Genomic DNA, 13160 nt, shown 5'->3' with positions numbered 1-13160 from the left:
AACTTTATATATCATATACCTAAAAACAAATGCCCACTCATTGATACATCGATGGATCGTAGCCTCCTAACCTCACTTGTCCTCTTACCTCATAGGGGTAATTTTTACCTATATGTGAAATAACTAAACTAATTAATTTAATAGGACATATACTAAAAGCTAGGTAAATTTCCCCATAGCATGCTCAAACAGAAGTTTTAAATATACGAAAAATGTTCTACTCGACGTCGTTGACCTGTACACATCAAGCACATGCCAGCCGGTGGCTGGACGCGCCCCCACGTGCCATCACACGCCGCCAAGATATGGCCACAGTGCGGGCACGCGTTGACAGAAGTTAACAGATTCTAGAGAATATTTCGTCAGAATCTGACGGAATATTCCATTAAGTCTAACGGCGTTAGAATATTCCATTAACTTTAACCCAATATTCCCCTTCTTCTCCGGTCTTCCTCTGCCGTCCGCTGCAGTCTGGTTTCTAGGAAACTGGGGAAATATCTTCGGTTTTCTGGAAAATTGTCAAAACACCATAACTTCTTCATTTTTCAACCATTTTTAACGAACTTTTTATAGATTTGAAGCCCAGGAAGAGGAGAATAAGATTTTACCTCCTAAAAGTCCAAAAGGTGGATGGAAGTGGATCAAAATGCACTATACACTCTCGACCTTACTTTCGTTGTCTCAAACCCGAGGGTCTCCTCGTCGGCTCCACTTCAAAACTAGGCTAATGGCCTCATGGAGTCACCTAGGAGCTTCCAAGACTCCCAAAATCATGTGAATTAAATGAAATCTAGTCGGGGAAAACTTTACCCGAGTCGGAGCTCTGGGTTGCTCCAAGTTGGAGGTTCAAATCTCAATCATTTCATGATCGGTTGTACGGATGTGTTTGTGGATTTGAGATGAGTGTGATGGTGGTGTTTTTGGCTTCGATCTACAAGTTTTGTTGATGGTGTATGTGTGTTGCAGAGGGGAGAGAGTCACGAGCAATGGAGAGAGAGAAAGAGAAGGTGAAAAAGAGAGGAAGACATCTTTCTGATTGGGCAAAGAGGAGAGAGAGTGATCTAATTGGTGGAAAAGAAAGAAAATCTGATTGGGTGAGGGAATTGAGGAAATGAACTGATTGGTGAAGGGAATGGGTACACGGGTCAATTTTAAAGAAGAAAAACATAAGGTTTTCAGATTTTGTACTGTAAGTCGTACACAAAAATTTGTCTCCTTATCAAAAACAGTGTTTCCAACACTGATAAATTAACACACGCGTGTACCAAATTTTCCCGTGGTTAACGTATTTTAACTGTGCTACAATTATTATTTTTAATTAGTACCTCACAATAGACTAGCAATAATGTGATTCAATCACTTGTTCATTAAATATTATTTTCTCTATTTTTAAACACGTTCAAATTATCTACACTAAAGGGGCGAGGGTAGGCTTAGCTTCACAATGGGCTAGCAATAATGTGATTCAATCAGTTGTTTATTAAATATCATTTTCTCTATTCTTAATGTAAATTCAATATAATGTAGATAAAAATTGAAAGGCCTATTTTATTATGTGAATTCAGCTACTTTGATTGGTTTGTGAGGGGTTTTTTCTAGCATGATCTAAGATTATTCATTTACTTCAAATATTTTTTCATTTTGTCAATTCATGCATATAAATACATTTAAAACGGGTAAATTGCGCTTAACACGCCGTAATTCAAAAAATGTCTTATGCACGCGGGTGAAGACTAGTATCATATAAGATGGGAAGGAATGAAGGACTTCTCACATGTCACATAACACGCATTCAAACCAAACAATTGCTAACTTTCTACTGCCTCGATGAGCCACATGTATTTCTACTTCCTCCATTAATTACCATTAAATTTCACCATTAAAATAATTAAAATAATACAAAATAATATTTTCTCTCTCTTCATCTACCTTTCTCGCTCTCAAAATATCATGAATTGAGAGGACTTTTTGACACACCCCATCCCGAAGGAGGGCATGCTGGCCGTCACGTGAGAGTGACGTAACCATTTGCACAGTACGGAAGCTTTAAGATACAATTTAAATTGATACACCCGAAGGTGAGTCCTAATTTTGTCCAATCTGTCAGAACACCGTCGAATTCCTCGTAGTCACCACACCTTTGTGATTCCTGAACCTGGAGGGGCGCAAAACCAAAATTGAGTGGGTCAGTAAAACAATTCTTTTCCAAATCCAAACATTTCTCAAAACGTTGTAACCCCTCTCCGTAAAACCTGTATACTTTCCCAGAAATGTAAAATATAAATATACATATATATTCTCAAAACTTCATTTTTACTATCTCAACATTATCTCTTTATCAATCATGCCATGCCATGTCATCTCAACATTTCTCATATTAATTATGCCATGCCACATCATCTCAACAGTAATAAGGTATGAATGCATCAACATAATCATATCAGGTGCAAGAAAGTAATCAACCGTAGGCCCTCTAATAGCCCTATACGGTTGAACCTAGAGCTCAAAATCTATCATTATCACTCTACCGGAGTCACCTCTGTGACCCGTCCGGCCTTCTGCACACAAGTTACGCTCTAGTGCTTCTCATAAATCATCTGTGCACATAATCTAAGGTCACCCACCAGTCGGAATCTCACTAACACTCTCGCGACTGGTCTGTCGTACCCACTCCGCGTGGACTGTACGACTAGCATCTACTTGGATCCAAGGCGAGCGTGCGATGCGGTGAATACTATAAGTACTAAACCATGGTGCAGGATTTGAGCTCAATATATATCATCATCATCATAACAGTAATTAAATACTCATCTGTGCGTCCACCGCACCATTTCATACATATGCATCATAAATCAATTCTTACCTGTGCGTCCACCGCACCAATTCATACATATGCATCATAAATCAATTCTTACCTGTGCGTCCACCGCACCAATTCATACATATGCATCATATATTAATTCATGCATGGCATTTCAACTCACATTTCTATATACTTTTCATATCAATTCTATGCATGGTATTTCACTTCCCGTTTTTCCACATAACTCATATGCATTTCATTTTAAACATAATTTCATGCATTTTCAATTTCTGGGAAAACGTTAAGTATATATATATATACGGAAAACAAAACTGCCCACTCACAGAATACATCGACGTCTCGTAAGTCCCTGAGCATCCCTTGGCCATGCCCGATGCCCGCATAAACCTCACCTATACAAGAGTAACCAATTTGACGTTATTTAACGCCTAACCCAAATCTTAGTTAATAACTCCTTATATATTGCTCAAATTGGGTATATGAATATACCACCGTGACCTACACAACCTCAGGATCATCCCCATATTTTTAAAATAATTTTTGGAGTCCTCACGCGCCCCCACGCGCCTGACGTGGCACGGACCTATGCGCCCCCACGCGCGGCCACGTGTCGTGCACACTGACGGCACAGTAAACGGCAGTTAGGTAATATTCCGTTAAATACTAGCATATTCCGTTAATTATTAACGGCGTCAGTCAACGCCGTTAGCATATTCCGTCAAAACTGACGGAATATTCCCTGTCTTCTCCGGCGATTCGCCGGTCGCCGACGACTGTTCGCCGGTTTCTGGAAAAATTTCAAACTTGCTATTCTCCTTCGTTTTTCATCCAAATTTTTCGTACCTTATACCAAATTGAAGCCCTAAACACCTACTATCACGTTGGAAGGTTTTTAAGGTCTAAAAACAACAAGATCATACCTTCCAAAATTCCTCAAATTCGGCCAAACTCGAACCCAACGATCCCGACGTCCATTTTGTTCAAACGAGGCACTCCGAGCCTCCTCGTGACCTCCTTAAGCTCACTGTGAGCTTTGTTTAACCTAAAACACGGCCATCTTAAAGTTTGTGAACAGTGCAAATCCACGGGGTGATTTGAAACTAGGGTTTTTGAAATAGAACTCACCTGAAACTTGTACCCCCGTGCTCGTGAAGTTCCCAAGATCACGATGGTGATCTTAGATTGGACGTTCGTGTAGAATTGTGGTTGTTCTTGGTGTTTGCCGTGAGTTCGAGAGTAAGAGAGAGAGTGAGAGAGAGTCTGAAATGAAGGAAGAAGAGAGAAGAAAGATTACGGGTTTTAGGGAGTGTTTTGAGGGTAGGAGGCCCTACCTAAGTCCAAACACAATTTAACACATACAAATATAAATCTAACCCTAGTTTAGGATCTTAGAGTAAAACAAATGTCATACATTTACACACCTTAATCCCGTTTAAGGTCACATTGGTCATTTCACGTCCTCGGAATTAAAATTCCGGGACGGGCTGTGACACTTTTTGCTAGTTGATGGACAAATCGAGAGGAATTGGATTGACGAACGGAATTGAGCTTCCATGAGAGGCATAGGCTGGAAAGAAAAAAAAATTGTTTTGCACGTGAGCTTGTTTTCTACTTATGAGTTTTAGTTTTTTTTCTTATTATATTGTATTGTGTCATTTTCATTAAATTTTAGGCCCTTTATCTATATATATAAAGTGAGCCATTGGTAAAGGTTACAGTACTGAAGAAGCAGAAAAAGACGTATGTATAGCGCAACAAGTCATAGCAGTTTCATTATATACTAGCATCTCCACAAGTGCTCACACGCATGTGAAAGGCTCTTTTTCTAATCACCGGCATTACGCGCCCCTAAAGATGCCTTGTGTTAGTTATTTACCATTGTTGTTCATTGGGTATAGACATTAATAGTGTCACTATAGTTTTAAGGAAACTTTAACGAAAAGCTCCCGGTACTGTTCATTTGAATGAAAAACCACATTTTTACACTAAAAAGTCAATCTTGGTACTTCACTTTACCATTTATTTTGTCCTTATCGTTAAAACTCAAAGTTGTCAAACCATTTTCATTAGTTTTTCTTAGTATTAACTTAAGTTACAAACAAACTAAAATCCTAGTTGGTTAAATAGTATTTCTCCAAGTTCAATGAAAATTGACTATTGCAAAAAACACATGCTCTTCTTCTTTTAACCAATCCAAGGTCGAATAAAATTGTCTACGCTACAGTTTCAACCTTTGAGTGTGCAATTAGGGATGATGGATGATGAATTCCAGATAGTTGCGACTTATTATTTAAAGCTACTTCTTGCTTCCGCTTTAGTTTTCTTACTTGCACATGTTTCTGTTTGCATTTTGATATATATGTTCTCTACCATTGTTGTTTGTAGTTTGACTGTTTGCTTTTACTCTTCAATGTTGTATATATGTATTTCATCAACAGTGATTAATGCATTTGTTACTGTTTTCCACAAAGAGTTTTCACTCTCTCATCCAAACGTTAGTGACATTGGTGATTAATTTTAGCAACAAAAATACATTGAATCCATCGCCATGGATCTGGGGATTGGTGGTGATCAGAGATTGAAAACTGTAGAAATAACCCCCTAGCCAAAAAGGCTTAGTTCCTCATGTTCACAAAACAAAGGAAAACAGATTTATACATTGTAGATATAAGAAAGAGAACACCTAAATACTTCAACGATTCAATGTTGAACGGCTAGAACCTTCAAGCACTTCTTTTTCCTCTCCTTTGCTGCGGCACAAGGGTTGGGGGTGATTTTAGGGAGTTATGGATGATGTAGAAGGATGGAAATAAGGTTAGGATGAATGTAGGGGTCGGCTAGGGTAGTTTCTGGGCAGAAAATATGAGGAATGGTGAAGTATGGATGTGATAAGGGATGGTGGATGATTTCTGGCGTGAATGGTAGTGAATGGATCTTTTGTGGCTGCAAAAAGGATGCTTATTTAAAGGATTTCAGGAATTAAAACCCTAGGTTATTTAGGTAATCAGAAATTACGTCTAAAGCTTCTAGAAATAGGAAACAAAATCAGAAAATTAAAGGAAAGGGCAAGGGATATGCGGCACAACCTTAAAACACATTAGGAATGTGTTTTAATGCATAGAATCAGGAAAGACTCCTCTCCCTTGCACGGCAAGGAAGGGAAAAGAGCAAGGAAGTGCGGCAAAGGGTGATATTATGCAAGGAATGTGTGTTTGATGTCCTAGAGTGCTTAGGAAGCCTTCAAAGTTGATAACACTTAGAGACACTTAGGAAAGGTCAAACCAAAGTAGGAAACCTTGGCTTAACTTTCCTACTTCAAGTAGGAATCCTTATTGGAGTAGGAATCCTTGTTCTTCTAGGAATCCTTATGTGAGTAGGAATCCTTCGTTGATTAGGAATCCTAACTTCTTCAAATCTTCAATTACGTCCATTCCTTTTGCTCCAATCATGTGATAATCATTCCAAGCCCGATTTTGCTCCAAAAAGCTCCAAAATGCATCTTCTTGCATCCTTTGGCCTTAGAATCTGAAAACACACAAAAGTGACTTTAAACACTAAAATAACTAAAGAAACACAACGTAAAAGCATGAGAACAAGCCAATTAAGTCGCATAAATATGCTCCTATCAGAGAGATAGGAAGGAAGAGAGGAAGAGAGAAAAGAGAGGAAGAAGAGAGGAGATAATAGAGAGAGTTATCTTTGTACTCCTATTATTCCAAATTATAATGAAAGCACAACTGATGCCCCGAGGACGTACTCCAGTCATACTGACTGTAGAGGAACCTCGTAAATTTTGTGTCTTGTTTATTTATTCCACTTCACACACTGTTAAATTTACAACACGTTATCAGCACGAGAAGATCTCATGTCAGTGGAAAGCACAATGCCATAAATCTGGTGAAGCATTACCTACCTCTCACCTCTGCTAGCCAAAATCTCACAGAATAAAAGGTATGTCCATTTTCTGTCTCTCCCATCGAGCCTGAAGCACCCCACCGAATTCCGATGAGAATTGAAATTTACAACGACCTGAAGTCGTCATGAGATGAGAAAACTCGTACTTAACAACTGGTTTCCAGAGATCCAGAAGAATTTCATCAGACTTGGAAACCAAATCGCGTTGTTTTCGATGGATCTCAAGAACTCCCATGAATACTCGGTTGTCTGAGATGGTGATGGCAAGACTGATTCCACTTAAGCCTCCCTCTCTTGTGCCTCCGTCAATCCCATTGTCATCTATGTCTCTGTAGGGAGGTTCTTGCTTTGCAATGCCATGTTCTCTGGGCCATGCAAGAACAACGTTAGTCTTTGGTAGCCTTTTTATATTGAATTGGTTTTGTGTGACCTCCACAACAACCCACTGGTCCTGGGTTTCGAGACTGGCAAAGACAGACAAAGAAAGAAAAAAATTGGAAGTTTATGGAATATGCATGGCACCATCTGAAAAAGACAAAGTTCATCTGCACCATTTGAATGAAAAATAAAAATTAAAAAGGATTGGAAAGGTGGATTTTTTGTGTATGATGTTGAGACAAAAGGAGAAAAGGACAAAGGTTTCTGATGATGCATTGCACCATCTAAATAATAAAATAAAAATAAAAAAGGGGAAATGGAGCCATTTTGGAATGGTGTGTAGCATCATGTGAAAAAGGAATAAAAGCAAAGTTCTTGAATGGTGCACAGCACCATGTGAAAAAATGAATAAGAAAATAATAAAATAAAATAAAGTAAAGGTTTTTGGATGGTGTTACACCATTTGAAAAGAAAGAAGAATATATATATATGTGAATGGTGTTGGCTTAAAACACTTTCACAAGTTCTATTTATTTAAAGCAATTTATTTATAGTAGGTAGAATTATTACCCTTTGCTTTAAAGCTTTGATATTTATGTGCATGGTGTTGGTTTAAAGCCCATGTCACAAGTTCTATTTACTTTAAAGCAATTTATTTATCATGGATGGTTTTACCGCCTACTGCTTTAAGTTTTGATTTATGTGAATGGTGCTAAATTAAAGCCTTTGTCACAAGCTTTATTTACTTAAATGCAATTTATTTACTATGGTTGGAATTACTGCCTATTGCTTTAATTTATTTATTGTACTTACCTTTTGTTACGATAAGTATATATAGGGCCCAAAGTTCCTTGATTAGATCAGAACCTGAAGTTTCTTGATCCTCATCATATAAAATGAGTGGAAGTTCCATCACGCAAAAAGATCAGGTATGAAGTCCCTTGATCCTAAAGATCAGGACATGAAATTCCTTGATAAGTATCGTAAGTTTGAAGTGCCGCAGTGCCTCAACTTAATTGTTAATTGTAATAAAAGCCATAAAAGTCTCAGTCTACAGACTATTTAATGAGGACCAGAAGTTCCTTATGTCCATACTCAAAATGGTTTAGCAGAAGCATTTATTAACAGGATGAAATTGATTACCCGCGCTCTGCTCATGAAAACGAAATTGCCAGTTTTAACATGGAGACATGTCATTTTACATAATTCACTATTAAGTTTGGTTGAGACCAGTTACCAAACATCGATATTTCTCAGTACAACTCGTGTTTAGGCACCAGCCAAGCATTATACTTTTATGAGTTTTTGGTTGTGTTATCTATGTGCCTATTGCACTGCCACAACGTACTGAAATGAAGCATCATTGCCGATTGGGCATTTGATGTTAAACACTATCTATCATTCAATATTTAGAACCCTTGACTAGGGATATGTTTACTGCATGGTTTACGGACTGTCATTTTGATAAGACAATTTTCCCGCCATTAGGGGGAGAAAAATATCGTTCCAGAAGAACGATGAGAAAATATCATTCCAGAAGAATGATGAGACAAGACCGTTCCTGAAGAACGAAGAGAATTTGTCTTATTTTGATTCACGAAGCAATCAACATGAAAATGAAGTAAGAATAATTGAATGATGCAACGATGTATCAATCAAATGCCAGATGCATTTAATGATGCAACGAAAGTGATGAAATCACATATATTTGGTGCAAATGTGCCTACAAGAATTGATGTCCTTGTTGGACAATATAATGAGGCAGTAAATGATTTCTCTGTTGCACGCCTTAAGCGTGGTAGACTTTTAGACTCAAAAGTTTTAGTCATTTGAAAGAAGAATAATATGGCACTACTGAACTCTTGCATTCCCGAAGCATAAATGTTGCATGCCAGAAGCATGACAGTCACCGCATGGATACATGTCCCAGAAAGGACGATCCACGGACATGGGAATATTGATGTCTCATTCATGAAGATTGATAGATGTATAGGTTCCAATGACTCAACTCCCAAAAGTGGAGATTACAATCCAAGCTCTATAATGCTAAAAAAAAGGTTATGATCCGCATTCTCTAAATTACGACTATCCTGGAAGAGATAGTGTAATGCCCTTGAAGAGGCAATGGATATCCAAAGAAATAAAAAGCTTTTATGCATGCGCATGCACATGAGAATATGGGATCATAGATTGATGATAACCCATGGTAATTTTGGTTTTTATAAGTAGCTACTAAATTCATCAATCAGCTGTGTTGATATTGAGTCCCATTCTTTTTCGTCAGCAAAATTTATTGGCCAAAAATGGAGAAAGGCAATTCCATTACAATTTTGTACGAACGTGGAAAAATGGACCTATATATTTGAATATAATACAAATAGCCAAAAGATGTTGAACCAAGGAGGTTACATTGGGCATTTGTAATACAGTGAAATACACTCACATGATATAACACAAGGCATTGAAACCTGAAATTATACTCTTGTAAACAAGTTCATATGAATGGAGAATTATATACCAAGGGTTGTGAGTCGCCCATATCATATCTCCATAAGTAAATCCCTCAAGTATACATGGGAGCAAATTGCTCTGTATAAATTCCAAAGGAAAATGTGTCATGAAGTGTAGAAAATCCTTGAAGGATTCAAATTGCTTGAAGTAAACCCCGGAAGGGTAAAGCATAAAATATGTACTCAATAACAATGGATGGTATAAATTGCCTTAGTGAGTACTATCATTATGATATTGTTGCAACATACTAAAATCTCTTGCAAGAAGTTGATGATATTAAATTAGAACTCCTGAAGAGTTGAATTGAAACTCCCGAAAAGTTTAGAAAGAATATAAAATGTTGAGAGAAATATTGTCTCGAACTGAAGATCGAACAATATGCCAACACAAATCTCATCCATAATGTTTATGATATTAAAAAATCATATGGATTGAAGATTATGAGTTAAATACTCAAATAATCTCAACACTAAGAATGATCATTTATCTTCGTGAGGGTAAAGATAAATTAATATTTGGTCCAGAAGTACCACATCTTAGTGAAGTATACGCTTTATTGTATTTAGCACAATATATTGAATGAAATAAAGCTTATCTATTAATATCTCCGAGAAATTACAGATATGTACATACACATGAGTTAAAACAAACAAACAGAATGGAGCCTTTACAAAGGTTGCTCATGTGAAGCCTCAGTACTCGGAAATACCCCAGAAGGGGGAGGCACTGGAGATTGATTATGTGGCACCCCAGTACTTGGCAAAACACCAGAAGAGGAAGGCATCAGTTGCTTTCAGAATCTAGCAACAAACCTCTGGTGATCACTTTGAATCCGACTTTCTGATTCCTGCAGCTGGTCAAGCTTTCTTTTCATGCTCGTCGAGTAATTATTTGCAAGCACATGTAACACTCTATTCTCGTGCTTGAGCCCTCTGATCTCTTATTAAGACTTGCCACCTCAGCCATCAATGATTCAACTTGGTGAGTTTGAGCAAGTAGGCGTTAGCCCATATTGGATACAGAGCCCGCACACTAAACACTGAGAGCCAAGGAGTCTTGAACGGCCAACTCGTCAGACCGTTTTGAAAGGATTCTGTTATCCTTTGGAGTGAGAAGATTCCTAGCTACCACAGTAGCAATTATGTTATTCTTCATCACAAAGTCCCCAACCGTAAGAGGACCATTAGAAGATAAGAAGGACGGGTGCCATATGTTATCCTGACGCTGCTCATCTGTATCACTCCTAAGACTCAAATCTAAGCAAATGTTAGATTGGTGATGAGTAGATTTTATATTATATATTTTACCCTAATCTTAGTATATTTTGGTTAATATTTTGGAAGAATTTTTATACTTTGAATTGTATTTTCAATATAGGACTTTCGAATTCTTCTAGAGCAAAACAGGATCAAATGGACGAATTTTGGAGTAATTCTAGTTGGAGTACGTTCGTGAGTCACTTGGCGTGTTGGTATCAAAATTTCGGATTTTTCTACCAAGCAATTATTTTTTGGCGATGGAATAAAGAAGCAATGCACAATATTGGAAAATGACATTTTTGGGCTTAAATTGCGTTTTTGGAGCCCAAGATGACCTCGGATGGTTTCGTGGTCTTCTGGAGAAGTCTTCAAAATATTCCAAACATTAAATCCAGCTATATTGGGCTAGTTTTAGAGTAGCTTATGGGTCCAAAACATGGCTGTTCAGATTTTAGGCGAATTTTACCATTTAATTAGGGTTATGTTTCCTATTTTGTTTGATTATTATTCTTAGTCTCCTAATGGGAATAAAGGACCTGTTTTTAGGGTTTGTGGATGGCTTAGCAAATATATTGCTTTGCCGTTCTTTATTTTTGGCTACACTTTCTTTTATGCAACTTTGGAGACAGAGAGAATTGCTAGGGTTCTTGGAGATTTTCTACTCTAAGGTGTTTTCAATCCTTTTCTTAGTAATATTTTCTATGATTTCAATTATGAACATTGATGCGAAATATATAAGCACACAAATTAAACCCTCTTTTTATCAATTGTAGCAATGTATGTAAGTAGGGATCGTTCTAGACCGGGGATTATGAGGGATTGCTAAATCACTTGAAAACTGACTCAAATACGTAAAAGCAAGTTTAAAACACTAAACTAGACTCAAAGAATGCAAAACTAAACTTTAAAACACCAAAACAAACCAAAAGACTCAAAACAACAAACAAACACTCAAAACTGCCTTAAAAACACTTTCTGGGCAGTTTTGACACCTAACACTAAATTGGACGAAATTGGGTTATAACTTGACTCAAGACCCTTAAAAACACAAACTAAATTAATTTCTACTTAATCCAACACTTTAAAATAAATGGGGAATTGGTTTTGACGAAAATTGAAAACAAAAACAAAACTTGTAAATTGAACAGATTCTAAAACGAATTTGAGAAAAGTGAATGGATGGAAAGCTAGCTAAGGGGTTCTTCTCCACACATGTCACACTTGCATACAAAACGATTTCCAATTGCTTTTCGATAAACCATGAATTCCCAACACCCCAGATTAACCGTGAATTGCACTAATTAACCCTCAGATTTTCCTTAAGTTATTGAATTGGATGAATTGCATACGACAACCCAAAGCATTCCCCACAAGTTCCCTACATGAATTGCATAATAGAGATACAAGCAAGAATCATTAAGTTCTATGAAAATCATAAGCATTGGCGAAGCACTCGTTACTATGAATTGCATGAAACTCATGCCAAGAATTTACTTAACGTGATTGTGACTAGCAACCTTCACTACTTGCGAATATAAGTTCATAACGATTAGGTGAAACTCCCTTATATTCTAGCATCAAATTCATGCATGAAAATTAAGCGTGCACTCTCAACCAACATACACAAATCAGTTTTTATATGAACGGATAAGTAAATTGAATTCACAGCTTATGAAACGCAATTAGAAGTAATCAAATCATACTGCAAGCATAAACATGGTTTCGAATTCCCCCCTAGCCAAAGGGGAGTTTAGTTCCTCATACTTACAAAACAAAGAGTATTGAATTTAAACATTGAAAACAAGGGAAAGAAAACACCTAAAACGTTCCAGCAATCCTAACTTGAATGGCATGCACGTCCAAGGCTTCTCCTCCTTCCTCTTTGCTGCGGCACAAGGTTTTGGGGACAGGTTTGGATAGTATTTGTATGGAGGAATGGATGGGAGATGGTATGGTGGTGTTTAGGATGGATGGAGGGTGTGGCAAAAGAGAGAAAGATGGCTGAAAATGTGTTTGTGATGTAGTGTATGAATGTGTAGATGGGTTTGGCTAAAAGAATGGATGGAGAATGGGTGGTGTGGCTGATTGTATTTTTTTTTATGTAGTGTGATGTGTAGTGTTCTTCCCTTCACTCCCTATTTATAGAAGCTCCAAAGCAAAGAATCACTCAAGTGGCTTCAATAAACAATACAAACAAAGACCAAAATGATGCAAAAACAGCTAGTTTACAAGCTCTTTTATCATTGTGTCTTGCCTTTAACAAAAGGCAATCA

The sequence above is a fragment of the Malus domestica genome, chromosome 02 (genome assembly GCF_042453785.1).
Source record: "Malus domestica chromosome 02, GDT2T_hap1".
Taxonomy (NCBI): Eukaryota; Viridiplantae; Streptophyta; class Magnoliopsida; order Rosales; family Rosaceae; genus Malus; species Malus domestica.
Note: the sequence above shows the minus strand (reverse complement) of the source record.